This window comes from Nicotiana sylvestris, chromosome 2 (assembly GCF_000393655.2).
Source record: "Nicotiana sylvestris chromosome 2, ASM39365v2, whole genome shotgun sequence".
Classification (NCBI taxonomy): domain Eukaryota; kingdom Viridiplantae; phylum Streptophyta; class Magnoliopsida; order Solanales; family Solanaceae; genus Nicotiana; species Nicotiana sylvestris.
In genome coordinates, this window is record NC_091058.1 from 80,728,959 (window position 1) to 80,746,538 (window position 17,580).

Consider the following 17,580-nt stretch of genomic DNA (forward strand, 5'->3'; position numbering starts at 1 on the left):
ACTCAACTCGAGAAAACATGCTGCGCCCTAACTTGGGTAGCTCAGAAGTTGAAGCACTACCTGTCTTCATATACTACTTATCTCATATCCCGCTTGGACCCATTGAAGTATATCTTTCAGAAACCTATGCCCACGGGAAGGTTGGCAAAGTGGCAAATTCTGCTCACAGAGTTTGATATCATCTACGTAACGAGGACGGCCATGAAAGCCCAGGCACTGGCAGACCATTTGGCAGAGAATCCCGTTGATGAAAAATACGAGCCCTTAAGAACGTATTTTCCTGACGAAGAGGTGATGCATACGAATGATTTGGAATTACCTGAGGAACCGGGTTGGAAGCTTTTCTTCGATGGAGCTGCAAACGCAAAAGGGGTTGGAATAGGAGCAGTACTCATTTCTGAAACAGGACGGCATTATCCTGTTACGGCTCAACTACGCTTCTATTGCACCAACAATATGGCCGAGTATGAGGCTTGCATTCTGGGTCTGCGCCTGGCTGCTGACATGGATGTCCAAGACGTCTTGGTCTTGGGAGACTCGGACCTCTTGATACATCAAATTCAGGGAGAATGGGAAACACGAGATCTAAAACTCGTACCATACCGACAATGCTTGCATGATCTGAGCAAGCAATTTCGATCGGTGAAGTTCAAACACATCCCTAGAGTTCACAACGAGGTTGCGGATGCTTTGGCCACCTTAGCATCAATGTTGCACCATCCTGACAAAATGTATGTTGATCTTCTACACATCCAGGTCCGTGATCAGCACGCCTACTGCAATGCCGTAGAAGAAGAAGCAGATGGCAAACCCTGGTTTCATGATATCAAGGAATACCTCAGAACGGGGATATATCCAGAGCATGCCTCTGGAGACCAAAAAAGAGCCCTTCGGCATTTGTCGAACAGTTTCTTCCTCAGTGGAGGAGTATTGTACAAAAGAACCCCGGATTTGGGATTGTTGAGATGCATAGATGCCAGTCAAGCAACGTCGGTTATGGCAGAGGTACATGATGGAGTTTGTGGGCCACACATGAGCGGATATGTATTGGCAAGAAAGATCCTTCGAACAGGGTGTTATTGGCTAACCATGGAACACGACTGTATCACTTTCGTGAGGAAATGCCATCAGTGCCAGATACATGGAGATTTGATTCATTCTCCGCCAACAGAGTTACATACGATGTCAGCACCCTGGCCGTTTGTGGCATGGGGCATGGATGTCATTGGGCCCATCGAGCCAGCAGCGTCCAACGGTCACAGGTTCATTCTAGTGACCATTGATTACTTCACCAAATGGGTTGAGGCTAAAACCTTCAAATCAGTAACCAAGAAGGCAGTGGTGGACTTTGTTCACTCCCATATCATCTGCAGATTTGGGATCCCAAAAGTGATCATCACGGATAATGGTGCGAATCTTAATAGCAGCTTGATGAGAGAGGTATGCCAACAATTCAAGATTACACACCGCAATTCCACCCCATATCGTCCTAAGGCAAATGGAGCAGTCGAAGCAGCCAATAAGAATATCAAGAAGATACTGCGAAAAATGGTGGAAGGGTCCAGACAATGGCACGAGAGATTACCCTTTGCTTTGTTGGGTTACCGCACCACCGTCCGAACTTCCATAGGCACAACTCCTTATTTGTTGGTGTACGGAACTGAGGCCGTAATACCAGCAGAGGTCGAAATTCCGTCCCTCCGAATTGTCGCTAAAGCCGGGATTGATGACGATGAATGGGTCAAAGCTCGATTGGAACAGTTGAGCCTGATAGATGAGAAAAGATTGGCAGCAGTGTGCCATGGTCAACTGTATCAGAAGAGAATGGCAAGAGCGTATAATAAGAAGGTGCGCCCCAGGAAGTTTGAAGTAGGGCAGTTGGTATTAAAGAAGATCCTCCCACATCAGGTCGAGGCAAAAGGCAAATTCGCCCCAAATTGGCAAGGGCCTTATATCGTGACCAGAGTATTGTCCAACGGTGCTTTGTGTTTGACAGATGTCGAAGGTAGATGTGTCGACATGGCTATCAATTCAGATGCGGTCAAGAGATATTATGCGTAATTTATTTAATTATGGCAATTTTTGGTTTACTTGTTTGTATTTGGCATTTATTGGATAATGAGATGACGGGGGCAATTCTTTCTTCTATCCAAACACTTTTTAACCCTTGTTTCCCCCTTTGAGCTTAAAGTTATTCTTTCATACCCCTCTTTTGGAATCACTAATGGAAAAGATAGAAAAAAAAGAGAGAAAAAGAAAAGAAAAGAAAATGAAAAAAAAAGAGAAAAGAAAATGGAAAGAAGGAAAAAGAAAAAAAGAAGAAGAAGATAAAATCATAAGAAAATACAAAACCGTTGGGAACTACGTTTGACCTGATTCCTCAAAGAGGATACGTAGGCGCCTCACGGCTCGGTCATAGTATGCATCATAGTGAATATAGGATGCATAATGTACATAGTGTGCATAATAGGCACAGCGTGCGTAACGCACATAGCACAACATAAATTCCCCAAGCAAGAAAACTGGGGCAGAGGGTATGTTTTAAGTTCCAACAAAGGTTTGATTCCAAAAGTTGTAACACATCACCCATCAAATTATCTTCATTTTTGTAGTTTTTCTTCAATCCCACACCAAAACCAACATCAACATCCAAAAGACCTCCCGATCAATGTCCAAGAGATGCCAAGTCAGGCAAATAAAGCCGAGACTAATACACCGATACCCAGCAAAGAAGAGGATCGTAAGACTGGGAATGAATTGATGGTCAAAGGAATCTCCAGAAGGGAGGGTCGTATCTACAACACCCCGATTCCTCGAAAGAAATAAAATGAGAGAGTCTTATCGGTGAAAACTTTCACAGGCACCGAGAGGCAATGTAAGATGAGGGATATGAAATGAGAGAGTCTTATTGGTGAAAACCTTCACAGGCACCATAAGGCGCCGGGATATGAGAGAAAGGAGAGAGTCTCATTAGTGAAAACCCCTCGAAGGGCACTATGAGGCGACAAGACAAATCAGCAAAAGCTACCACATTTGCAACAAAATGGACAGTCATTTATCATCCCCAGCAAGTCAGACCATCGGGCAAATCGATTGATACAAATAGACTGGGTCGGGAATCTATGGTGCACATCATGATCATAGGGACCAGTCATGCCCTCCAGACAAGTTCTTTTGAGTTTCTTCTCCCACCAAAATATGGGTTCAGAAAGATTTTCTCCTTTTCTAGCTTTTATTTCTCTTCCTAAAATTTGTCTTGAAAAGGATTTTTCAAAGCTTACTACCAGATATCGAAGGGGAATTCATCCAGTGCAGGATAATACAAACAGTCTTAAAGGCCGACCCCAGGCAACGTAATGATCGTGCCCGGCAATTTTGGAGGAAGTAAGCTCCTAAAGGGAGTGGTTTCGAGAGTTAAAAGCAGACTCCCACAGAATATGCTTAAAAGAAAGCGGAAAAGGGGATTAATTGCAAGCCAATCCCCAGCAGGCTAGAGACCCCCAGCAGGCAGCCCTGCCCACTAATCAATTATGGGACATAGAGCAAGAAAAGAGAAGAAAGGAAAAATCATCCGCCAAAAAGGCACCCTCTACCGCCACAATGAAAACTAATTAAATCCTTTTGTCTGCTGCAGGAAAACAAAGGACTGATGATGGCAGCAAGATGTAACGTCAGGGAAATCACCAAAAACCGGGGCAGAAAATTTTCTGCCGATTGTCGAAAATTTTCTCGAAAGAACGGGGAAGCAATTTCAATACTTTTAAGTTCTAGGTCGCCCACCAGTATAATGCGGGAATACATTTAAGTTCTAGGTCGCCCACCAGTATAATGCGGGAATATTTTTAAGTTCTAGGTCGCCCACCAGTATAATGCGGGAATATTTTTAAGTTCTAGGTCGCCCACCAGTATAATGCGGGAATACTTTTAAGTTCTAGGTCGCCCACCAGTATAATGCGGGAATATTTTTAAGTTCTAGGTCGCCCACCAGTATAATGCGGGAAAACATTTAAGTTCTAGGTCGCCCACCAGTATAATGCGGGAATACATTTAAGTTCTAGGTCGCCCACCAGTATAATGCGGGAATACTTTTAAGTTCTAGGTCGCCCACCAGTATAATGCGGGAATACATTTAAGTTCTAGGTCGCCCACCAGTATAATGCGGGAATACATTTAAGTTCTAGGTCGCCCACCAGTATAATGCGGGAATACTTTTAAGTTCTAGGTCGCCCACCAGTATAATGCGGGAATACATTTAAGTTCTAGGTCGCCCACCAATATAATGCGGGAATATTTTTAAGTTCTAGGTCGCCCACCAGTATAATGCGGGAATACATTTAAGTTCTAGGTCGCCCACCAGTATAATGCGGGAATACATTTAAGTTCTAGGTCGCCCACCAGTATAATGCGGGAATACTTTTAAGTTCTAGGTCGCCCACCAGTATAATGCGGGAATACATTTAAGTTCTAGGTCGCCCACCAGTATAATGCGGGAATATTTTTAAGTTCTAGGTCGCCCACCAGTATAATGCGGGAATACATTTAAGTTCTAGGTCGCCCACCAGTATAATGCGGGAATACTTTTAAGTTCTAGGTCGCCCACCAGTATAATGCGGGAATATATTTAAGTTCTAGATCGCCCACCAGTATAATGCGGGAATATTTTTAAGTTCTAGGTCGCCCACCAGTATAATACGGGAATACTTTTAAGTTCTAGGTCGCCCACCAGTATAATGCGGGAATACTTTTTAGTTCTAGGTCGCCCACCAGTATAATGCGGGAATACATTTAAGTTCTAGGTCGCCCACCAGTATAATGCGGGAATACATTTAAGTTCTAGGTCGCCCACCAGTATAATGCGGGAATACTTTTAAGTTCTAGGTCGCCCACCAGTATAATGCGGGAATACTTTTAAGTTCTAGGTCGCCCACCAGTATAATGCGGGAATACATTTAAGTTCTAGGTCGCCCACCAGTATAATGCGGGAATACTTTTAAGTTCTAGGTCGCCCACCAGTATAATGCGGGAATACATTTAAGTTCTAGGTCGCCCACCAGTATAATGCGGGAATATTTTTAAGTTCTAGGTCGCCCACCAGTATAATGCGGGAATACATTTAAGTTCTAGGTTGCCCACCAGTATAATGCGGGAATACTTTTAAGTTCTAGGTCGCCCACCAGTATAATGCGGGAATACATTTAAGTTCTAGGTCGCTCACCAGTATAATGCGGGAATATTTTTAAGTTCTAGGTCGCCCACCAGTATAATGCGGGAATATTTTTAAGTTCTAGGTCGCCCACCAGTATAATGCGGGAATACTTTTTAGTTCTAGGTCGCCCACCAGTATAATGCGGGAATACATTTTTAGTTCTAGGTCACCCACCAGTATAATGCGGGAATACATTTAAGTTCTAGGTCGCCCACCAGTATAATACGGGAATACTTTTAAGTTCTAGGTCGCCCACCAGCATAATGCGGGAATACATTCAGCGCTAGATTTTGGAATCAGTCACCCCACCTGAAGACGGAAGGGTACAACAGAGATCCCCAAACAGGAAACAATAAAATCCCCAGCACCAAGAAGCAGACAACTGCGGAGGCAAGCGCGCAATTCAAAAGGAAAAGGAACGCGTCTCAAAAGAAGCAGTTTGGGAACGTTATAGCATGCCCAACATAACAATTTTGATGAAAAGCCATACCACCAAAGAAGCAATGGAAAGGCTTGAAGAAGAGGGCATGTTCCCAGCAGATCAAGCGAAGTGATGAAAACTGGCATTCAAACATTAGCGAAGGACCCGCATCATCTCCCAAAGTCACAAGATAAAGGCATCAGAGGAAAGCGTTAGCCGACAAGAAAGCAAGGCAACAAGAACAAGTTGAAGATGGATGAGATCTCATGATCCTCAGTCTAGCTTAGCTTCTTGTTTTTCCTTTTAGAGCAATGTAACAGGGAGATCGGTTGAGCAGTAGCATCCTGCGGCGGCATGCAACAGCGCACAACAGCAGCAAAACTACAGTCACACGGTAGTCCCAGCTACCAAAATTTCCCGAACTACATTGACCTGATTCCTGTTCAGCCCAGGATATGTAGGAAACCTTTGAAGCAAAGGTTCGGTCAAATCTTTTTCAAAAAATGCTTCACACGGAGTAATTCGGACGGGCAAAAATCGCTCGCTTTATCTTTGCGCGAAAACCCTTCGTGTCTTCGTGCAAAGAGGGGCAGCTGTAAGCACGTGATTTTTGCTTCACGGACAATCGCTCCAAAAGAAAATAAAAATAGTGACAAATGGCTTCGCTGTACAAATTTTTTCTTTTTCGTGACATGTGTTGTTAGTCGTTTGTGGGTCTGTCCATTTTGCATCTAGTCATTATCAAACAAAAATATAAAGAATATGTGTCGTTAAAAGAAAATTCAAAAAATATAAATATATGTGCGTCGTTCGTTCTAGGTTGTGATTTAACTTACTTAAATATTTTTCGTGATAATTATGTGGAAATGTTACAGTGTTGTTGATTTTAATTTCACTATTTTATTATTATCTCATTTTTGTTTTAAAAAAAAAAAGCAAAAGAGTGAAGGAAAATCGGTTTGGGCCCAAAAGAAATGAAACAAAAACAGGCCCAAACCAGCACTCAGACCCAGTCCAAGTCCAGGCCTGCCCAGGCACCTCCTGAAACGACGCCGTTTCAGGCAAATCAATCTGAGCCGTCTGTCCAGGCCAATCCAACGGCTCAGGATCTCTTTCAGCAACCCATTTTCAAACCCGACCCAGGAACCAATCCGACCCAACCCCTCACTTAAACCAAACGACCCCGTTTAACTACCAAACGACCCCGTCTCATTTCTCACCCTCAGATCCAAGCCGTTGAGATCATCTGATCTAACGGCTCAGATCCAATCCCATAGACCATATATAAACCTTCCCTTACACCCCACGCCCCCTATACCAGCACCCCATCCCTTCGTCCCCAAGATCAAACCTGAAACCCCCCGAACCCTAGCAGCCGCCCTAGTCTCCTTCGCCATTAAAGCCGGCGGCACGAACGCCGGTGACCACCTCCTGAACACCCTAAGACCCCCTCACTCTCCTGAACATGGATCTACTATCCATTTGCCTCGAATCACTTTCGTTCGTCTCGAATCTTCATTTGAAGATTTGAGTCGAACCCGGACCTATGCCAAGTTACCCCATCTTCATACCAGACACTCCCCTGACCCTCCTCGTGACCAAACCAAGCTTGGTTTGGTCCGAATCTACACACAACTCCTAAAAATCAGATCTGGAGATCCAAAACCTAGAACACTAATAGCCTTGGAATCCGGCCGGTCTTAACAAAGGTTTGAGGTTTAATGGATCTTAACCAAGGTGTTCTCATGTGAGAACACCCTGGTTAAAATTTGTTCAGCCTCAAAGGGTCAAAGCTAAGTCGAATTTGGGACAGTTTGGTTTAAACTCTTTCAGTAAGTTTTCTTTCTCTTTGTTTTAGTTTTGATTGAATGGTTAGCATGCTTTGTTGTGCCTGTTTGTTATTGTGTGATGTTTTCTTAATTTCTCCCGTCTCTGTCAAAGACCTTTTATTTGGTCGTTTGATTTTCTATGTGTGCTCTGATTATACTCTGTGATATACATGTTCGTCAATTAGATTAGTCGTCAAAAGAGTTTAATTCATCTAGGTTCCCAGTGTTTGAACAAAGTTGTCTGAAGTTATTTGGGACTATATACGTGTTGTTTATATGAACGATTGATTGTTATGTGTTACGATTAATATAGTCGAGTCGATATATGTCGTCAATTAGTTTCAGTCGTTAATGGTAACAACTTGATTCGTGTTGTTTATTTCTGCTGTGATCGTATTTGAATCCCATTAGGAACTGAATTGAATTGCCAATTGAGCTTGTTCAAATTGAATTAAAGAACATCTAGGGGGAGGGTTATAATGGCAGCTCAGACTTGGATTTTAAAATACGATGCCATGTTTATTTGGTTTAGACAGTCTGGGCAGCATGTGTATGGTTAGCTTTAGGAAATTAAAATAATTGGACAGCATGTGATGTCAGATTATATTCCTGTTGCCCATACTTTGGGTTAAATAAATAAGGAACTAGGACACTTTAACAAAAAAGAGAGAGGGGCTGACAGGGATTTCATGGGAGTTTTGTTATTTAAAATAAGTGGGTGGAAAAACAACGAAAAGGGGGAATTTTGAGTTGTCAAAACAGACTGTTAAAGTATTAAGGTTAGGCTATAAAAAGAGGCAGACCTTGGATTAGAAGGGGGAGGATTTTGGAGTCTTGAGGCTGGAATTTTTAGTCTTGAGAAAGGTTTTGTGAGTTTAAAGAAAAAGACTGAAAACAGAAGAGAGTTTCAGTAAAACATTGTAACCAAACACTGTCTGAGAGCTATATAAGAGTTCATATTGGTCAAGCTGTCTTGGCCAAGTTCAGTTTCTTTAGCACTGACTGAGCTGTTTCTGGTTGTTGAATTGGTAGTGTTGCTGCATTGAATACTCTGTTATTGCTGTTTATTTCATCACTCTTTCCTGGGATTTGCTCGTTTGGTACACAACTATCTGTTGGTTCTTTTGTTCTGGGAAATACTGCTGGTTGTCTGTGGACTGTAGAAAACACTTGTGGTTGTTGGTTGTTGCTGTGTGTCTGCTGCTGCTGTTGTTTGTGGCACACTACTCAACTGATTATTCCCTTTCTTCCTTTCCTTTCTATACCAGGTACACACCCAATACACTGTCAGATGTAGCTGGAAATTTGAGCATGAATGTAAATGAAAGACCTGAAGAATGTTTTTTTTATATACATAGTTTGTTACCTTAAATATCATGTAATGTAGAAAATTTTATGCTTGTTTTGGATGCTGGAGATAGCCTTCAGGCCTAATAACTGTCAATGAATGGTAGTTGAATGTTAGATTGTGTATATAGGATGGTGATAAGAGTATGCCCAAGGCAATAGGTTGTATCTCAGATTTAGTGCAATAGTGTAGTATAAGCATGTAATGTATGCCAAGCATGAAAATCGTACACTGTAAATTAATTTCTTTCCTTTCCAATAAATATTCCATATATAACTGTTAAAACCCTGTTTTTTAGATAAAGAACACGGTTTACAATCTCAACCCCACGAGGGTCGAGCCCGGGTCAAAACAGACCCGGCAGGCTCGCATCGAACAACCAGTGGCCCAGGTCTGGCCAATCACGCTTGGGCTGGATTTGGGCCCGTGGTTACTTGTTCGGCTGACTGTGCATGCAGCCCCGTTTCGGATTTTTAAGCCTTTCTGAATGTTGTTACAAACAACTTCAAACATGTAATTAATTAGGACTATCTACTGTTTTCAATTGATAGGGACAAACACGACAAGAAACGTAGTTGCTATAGGATATCCTTTTAAAATAAGAACGAGATGAGCCTCGACGGAAATAATCAAAACGCGCAGATGCGGGGCCCTTGTTAGATGTATATTATCGAAGCATTTAGTTTCCAGGACGGGTTGTTTAGCAAATCTCACAACCCTCCTAAAATAACAATACGTTAGACCTTTTAGGATGCGCCTTAATAAATCTTACCTTCTTAAACTCGGGTGTACACTTATGTGACCCAAATCCGATTCTCAACGGAGTCGAAATATGTTTCTAATCACAGGTACATTGATTGTGACGTGGTTCGAGATGCGTGTCCATGACGTTGCAAATTCATTTTTAAAAATAAGAATGAGATGAGCCTCGCCAAATAAAAAATACAAATTGCGGGGCCCTCAGTAAATATTTGTTTTAAAATGGTTTAGAATTCAGGATGGACCGTTTAGTAGAATTCCACGGTCCTACTCAAAATAAATACGCTAGTCGCTTTAGGCGCGCCTTTAATAATTTAATTTCCTCAAACTCGGGTGCACATTGATGTGGTCCAAATCCAAATCTCAACGGAGTCAAAGTGTGTCGACGACCACGGGTACATTGATTGTAACGCGGTCCGAAATACATTTTCACAACGTTGCAATTCTTGATAAAAACAGTAAACGATAAAAGCGGTTGAAAGTTAAATTTTGCACATAAGTTCACACAATTGTATAAAATCAGATAATCAAGCCGAATATAACAGTTGAGCGACCGTGCTAGAACCACGGAACTCGGAAATGCCTAACACCTTCTCTCGGGTTAACAGAATTCCTTATCCGGATTTCTGGTACGCAGACTGTAATATAGAGTCATTATTTTCCTCGATTCGGGATTAAATTGGTGACTTGGGACACCCTAAATCTCCCAAGTGGCGACTCTGAAATAAATAAACCAATCCCGTTTCGATTGTCCTTTAATTGGAAAAACTCCCTTGCGCCCACTCGGGTGCGGAAAAAGGAGGTGTGACACCAAGTATTTCAGATTCTTAGACTTCTGGACTAACGAAGAATGTTTTAAAGAGGTGGTAAAACAAGCATGGGATAAAGAGGTTCAAGGCTCCCCTATGTGGAAATTCCATCTGAAACTTAAAGATACTTGCAAGTGCTTATCCCACTGGTATAAGACGTCTATTGAAAATATTTTTGATAATGTCAAAGATCTGGAGAAGAAGGTGGAGGAATTGGAGCATAAGATCATTACAAACAACAATGAGTACAATAGAGCCGAGCTTAACCGTATTAATGCTCTCCTTATCAGGGCTTATAAAAATGAAGAGTCTATATGGAAGCAAAAATCTAGGATCAAATGGTTTGTGGAAGGGAAAGTTAATTCTAAATTCTTTCACTCCATTGTCAAGGGCAGAAGGAAGAGGTTGACTATCAAGAAGATCAAACTTAATGATAACAATTGGATTGAAAGAGATGATCATATTGCCAATGAAGCTGCATCCTTTTTTCAGAATCAATTTACTAGAGAATATACTGACTCCAATTTCTCTATTCTTAATTGTATACCTAAAGTAATTAACGAAATAGACAATGCAGATCTCACTACTAATCCTACTATGGAGGAATTGAAAGCAATTGTATTCTCCTTGAGCCCATCTACTGCACTCGGATCAGATGGGCTCTCTGAAAAATTTTATCAGTAATGTTGGGACATTATTAAGGAGGACCTATTACTAATGGTTTCTGATTTCTTTGCAGGTAACCAAATTCCAAAGGCAATTACTCACACCTGTCTGATCCTCATTCCTATAGTGGACAACCCTCAAGCTTTCAATGAATTAAGGCTTATTAGCCTTAGCAACTTCTCCTGCAAGATTATCTCTAGCCTAGTGAATCAAAGGCTAAGCCCCCCTCATGAACAAGCTGATCTCTCCTTATCAAACAGGTTTCATTAAGGGGAGATCCATAACTAAAAATATTATGATGACTCAAGATATGGTCCATAATATTACAGAGCCCTCCATACATGGGAATGTGGTTTTAAAAGTAGACATGACTAAAGCATATGCCAGAGTCTCATGGGAATACTTGTGCAAGATTATGAGGCACTTTGGGTTCAACGAAACCTGGATTGATATTATTTGAAGACTTATTTCTAATGTCTGGTACTCTGTAAATATCAATGGAAGTATACATGGATTTTTCAATTCTACTAGGAGTTTAAGACAACGGGATCCTCTATCTCCCTTTCTCTTTCTTATTGGGGCTGAACTTCTATCAAGATTAATAGAATCTTTAAACAATTACTATTTTATCCCATTTTCGATAGATAATTGTAGTCCCATTATATCTCATCTATGCTATGTTGATGATATAATTTTATTTTCCTCAGCTGATCCGGAATCCTTGAAGATGATAATGGACAAGATGGAGACCTATGAAAAGATTTCCGGACAATTAGTAAATAAGTCTAAATCTGGTTTCTATGTCAACTTCAAAGATGATGATCCAAGAATCAACCAAATCATGCAGGCCACTGGTTTCAAGCATTGCAAGTTTCCAATGCAATATTTAGGATGTCCTATATACATAGGGAGAAAAAAAGTCGTTTACTTCAACAACATGGTGGCTAACATAGAAAAAAGACTCCAAGACTGGCAAGATAAATTCCTATATAGTGGCAAAGTTGTTCTTATCAAATCTGTTTTGCAGGCTATCCCAATCCATATCCTATCAGCAGTTCACCCGCCTAAGACGACTTTCTATCAGATTGAGAAGATCATCTCCAACTTCTTCCGGGGTATGGATGGTAACAAGAAAAAGAAGCACTGGATTGCTTGGAAAGACATGTGTTGTCCAATAGAGGAAGGGGGAGTTGGCTTCGGATCTCTCACAAACACATGTGATGCCTTCTCTGCTAAGTTATGGTGGAAATCCAGAACTCAAAATTCTCTTCTTAAAGACTTTCTCAAAGCTAAATATTGTAAAAGGTTCCATCCTGTTGCAAGAAAGAAAGTTCCCGGCCAATCTCATACTTGGAGAAGAATGGTGGACATAAAAGACAAAATGGAACCTTATATTTTACGGAGGCTTGGAAGGGGAAAATATCATTTTGGTGGGACTCTTGGATCGACTTTGGACCTCTAACTCATCTGTTTCAAAATAGCAAAACTCCTAAAAGAGTTATGGTAAAGGAGTTCTACCTTTACGTTGATTTGAATCATAGTAAATTGATAAGAATTCTCCTTTTGCGCGTAGTCAATTCCATCAAAACCATCCCTTTCAACATCAATAGAGAAGACAAACCCATTTGGACCCGGAATCCTTTAGGGGAATTTTCTTGTGAATCTGCATGGCACACATTGAGATCTAAGAGAGGAACTACTCTTACGGTATTACTGTTTGACATAAAAAGCTTTTTTTTAAAGTTTTTTTTAGTCTAGAGTCCTTTTGGATAAGGTAGCAACTGATATTGCTATTAAAAGATACGGGGTAAATATTGCCTCCATATGCAAATGTTGCTTCACTAACCACTATGAGGAATCCACTGACCACCTCCTCAGTGAAAGTCATATTGCCAACTTAGTATGGTCTTTCTTCTGTAACTCTTGTGGTGTCACGACCCCAAACCCGGACCCGGTCGTGATGACGCTTCTCGTGAAGACAAGGCCATCCAACTACTCCCAGTTCAATCTTTAAGTAGTTAAACATTAAGAAACAGTAATAAGCATAGGCAATTAAACCAAGGTTTAAGCAATTAAAAACATAATTTGCAGAAAATAATCCCCAACACAACCCTAAACCGGGGTGTCACTAGTCATGCACATCTATGAGTCATAATACAAGTCTGCTAAGTCTATAAGCTAGTACAAATGTCTGAAAAGAAATAGAAATGATAAAGGAGGAGAAACACGGAACTGCAGACGTCAAACAGCTACCTCGTGGACTCCGATATCTACCGAGAGCTCTCAACTCGCACTAGCAGGATCCACAATGCCTGAATCTGCACACAGGGGTGCAAAGAGTAAAGTGAGTACTCCAACTCAGTGAGTAGCAAATGTAAATAAAGACTGAAAGCAAGAAATCACGTAAGGCACAAAACATCCTATAATGAAGCAGTAAAACAATTTAAATCAGTAAACCAGTGAAAGATAGGTAAAACTCTTTAACTCAAATGTAGTTTCATGAAAAGCCTTTTTCAATAATTAAGCAGATAATTTACAGTCAATTATGAAAAGTAAACACATAAAGGGTCGCCCATCGGGCATAATATCAACAAATCCGCCCATCGGGCAACATCTCAGAATAATACCAGCCCCTCGGACAATCACATAGAACAATACCAGCCTCTCGGGTTCAATCTCACATCACAATAGGTACCCGCGCTCACTGGGGGTGTACAGACTCTTGGAGGGGGCCCTTACGGCCCAAGCATAATATCAAGCCACCTCGTGACATTATCACTAGGCCCTCAGCCTCATAATTAGTATCAAATCCTCACAACATAGGCCCTCAGCCTTACTCAGTCAAAATCCTCACAAGCCACTCGGGCAGTAGTAAAATATGTCTCTCAGCCCAAAAATATCATTTAAAAGATCATGTAAGTGTTTAAAACAAAGTAAACATGGCTGAGTACGAAAACAATGAAATATAGCATGACCGAGTTCATGTATAAAGTCAAAACAGTGAGGAAATACCAGTAAAAATCCCCGAAGGGTTCAAGTAGTTGACACAAGGCCCAAATATGGCATTCAGCCCAAATCATGCTGATAGCAAATAGATTTCAGTCAAATACGCGATAAAATAGCCTTTCGGGACGGACTAAATCACAATCCCCAACAGTACACGACTCCACGATCGTCATCAAGCGTGTGTCTCACCTCAATATAGCGCAACGATGTGCAAGTCCGGGGTTTCATACCCTCAGAACATCATTTACAATCATTACTCACTTCAAACCGGTCAAATCCCTAGCTCGCGACGCCTTTGACCCTCGAATCGGCCTCCACTCGCGTCGAATCTATCCAAAATCATAATGAGGACGTCAAAATATGCTAAGGGAACGAAGCCCAAGCAAAAATAATCAAAATATGATACAGATCCCGAAATTACCAAAACCCGACCCCGGGGCACACGTCTCGGAATTCAATAATTTTTACATCAATAGATTCCTTATCTCCCCATGTGTTCATACATATCAAAAGTTTAGAAATCCGACCCCAAATGGTCCTTCAAATCCTAAATTAAAGGCCTAAATTCCCAAGCCCTAATTTCCCCAATTTTCGCCCTTAATTTCCATAATTTCTAGCTCTCCGTGAAATAATAGCATAGGAACGAGTTTTAAGTCCAAATTCCTTACCTCAATGAAGTTCCATTGAAATTCCTCTTTCAAATCGCCCAAAAAGCTCCAAAGCCGAGATAAAAATGGTGAAATAGCTCAAAATTAACGAAGGCCACAATTTATACTTTCTGCCCAGGCCTTTTCGCACCTGCGACACAATACCCGCTTCTGCGGTACCGCATATGAGGCCAAATTACCGCTTCTATGGTTCTTCACTTAAATGGCCCAATCCGCATCTGCGGTCAACTCTCCGCACCTTCACCTTCGCAGGTGCGGTCACACTACCACATCTGCAGTTCCTGACGATTCCTCCAAAATCTACTTCTACGGCTCCTCTTACGCACGTGCGGTGTCGCACCTGCGGTCCCCAATCCGCAAGTGCAGAAATACCAGAAGCAGCTGAGATTCTGCAACTTCACAAGTCTCAAACCTTTTCGTCAACCATCTGAAATCACCCCGAGGCCCCCGGGACCTCAACTAAAAGCACAAACATATCCCAATATCTTATTCAAACTTGTTCCAATCATTAAAACACCTCAAACAACATCAAATCAACCAAAATACATCGGATTCAAGCCAAAATTTCTAAAATCTTCCAAATTACGCTTTCGATCAAAAACCCAATCAAACCACGTCCGAATGACCTGAAATTTTTTATACACATCCCAAATGATACAACGGAGCTATTACAACTCTCGGAATTCCATTCTGACCCCTACATCAAACTCTCGCCTACTAACTAGAAATCGCCAAAATATCAACTTCACTAATTCAAGCTTAAATGTACTTCGAACCTTCAAAACTCATTCCGATCACGCTCCTAAGTCACAAATCAACTCCCGAAGCTAACCGAACATCGAAACTCACATCCGAGTCCTCTAACACATAAGTCAACATCCGGTTGACTTTTCCAACTTAAGCTTCCTCAAAAGAGACTATGTGTCTCAAACCTTACCAAAATCATTCCGGATTCGATCCGGCCAATCCGATACTACATAACACGGATAAACAAAGCATAAAAAAACATAATTGGGGAAAACAGAGTAGTAACTCATGAGACGACTGGCCGGGTCGTCACATGTGGTATCAGGTTGGTCCAAGTCCAGGTAAGACAGAGAGTTATGAGGTGGTGGTTGACTAAGCCCAAAAATGAAGTCCATAAGGCAGTACTTCAATGCCTTTCTTTAATCATATGTTGGCAGATTTGGAAGAACAGATGTTCGGCTAGGTTTGACGAAAAGCACATGTCACATTGCTTCATCATCCAGCAAGTGATCAAGATGATAAATATGCTTATCCATACGAGTTTCCCAGATTTGCAATTGACAAACATGTGGCATGATACTTACAGTAAAATTGAGAAGCTCTCCCCTGCTATCCATTGTCAGATCGTATATTGGCATAAACTCTAACAAACTGGTTTAAACTCAATACTGATGGTTGCAACAAGGGTAATCCAAGCTCGGCAGGTGGTGGTGGTCTTATCAGAGATCACAATGGTGTGTTGATGGGTGCTTTTACAGAATTCTATGGAGATTGTAGTTGCAATATTGCGGAAGTTAAAGCTATGATGCGAGGCATCAAAATGTGTATTACAATGGGCCTCACAAATGTTACAGTCGAATATGACTCGACGATTATTCTAAGCTTGATCAAAAGAATCAGGAAACCACCCTGGAGATTCAATGATATTATTGAGTAGATTCAAACCATGACTAAGGATCGTAACTATGTCTTTTGACACTCCTTGAGGGAAGGAAACAACTCTACCAACATGCTTGCTAACTTGGGTGAAGAATCCAAAACTATTTCTATCTTCAATGAGGCTGTATCATTACCTATGAATATTAGAGATTCAATGAAGTTAGAAGGTGATGAGATACCTAACTTCAGATTTAGACAAAAGAAGAGCAAGTTCGTTATCAATGACAACACTTAGCAATAAACTCCTCACTAGCACCTTTTTGTACAGAGCATCCATGTGTGTTGCTACAAACTCTCGGAGGAATCACAACCTTCTTCTTAACCTACCTAATTTATTTTGGTCAATTATATATCATAGGGTGAGTCCAATCACTTACCTCACTGTTTTGGAGGCCATGGTCAATATCCTCCTTTGTGTAATTATGATTTTTGACACACACACATATATAGGTTGGAGTCATGCCTTAACTCCTCCATTATGATGATGGAATTGTTAAAAAAAAAATCATATGACAAGTGTTCCTACTAGATTTACAATTGCATTTCCCTACTTAGACAGATGTTATTATTGGTACACCAATGGTAACTTATAAATAAAGCAGAGACAAAAGTGCCTTTCCAGTTTCCACTTAGGGACGCAACAAAAACATATATCTATCCAATTATTGGAATCTTCACACATAATTCATAACTCAGAGTTGCTAAAGAGCGAGATACTCGTATTAGTATCTAGATAGATATATAAACCATTTATTTATACATTTTACCCATTTATGCAAATCCCTCTTCGTCGTGTATCAGATTAAAATAATAGTACGTAAGTCACTTTAGTAAATACAAAATACTTATCTATGTGATGCTGTTTGTGCTAAATATCTCTTTCAAATTTACGAATCACATAATTTACAGTGTAATGTTATGTTTGACAGTTACACAAAAGACATAGTTACTTATAAGATAGATTTATTTTGTAAGGTTTTCTTTTAGGTTGAGTTAACAAAATTTGTTTATAGTAAGAATTTGAGTTGGCGTAAACCAACACAAGCAAGAGGAAAATTTCCATATCAGTGAAGTCAAGAAATACCAGAAATCAAAAGGCATAATAAATGCAAAATATCGGTTGTTGATAAACAATGATGCAAAGTGTAAGGTCGCAGCTGTCTTCTGCAAAAAAGGTAGGCT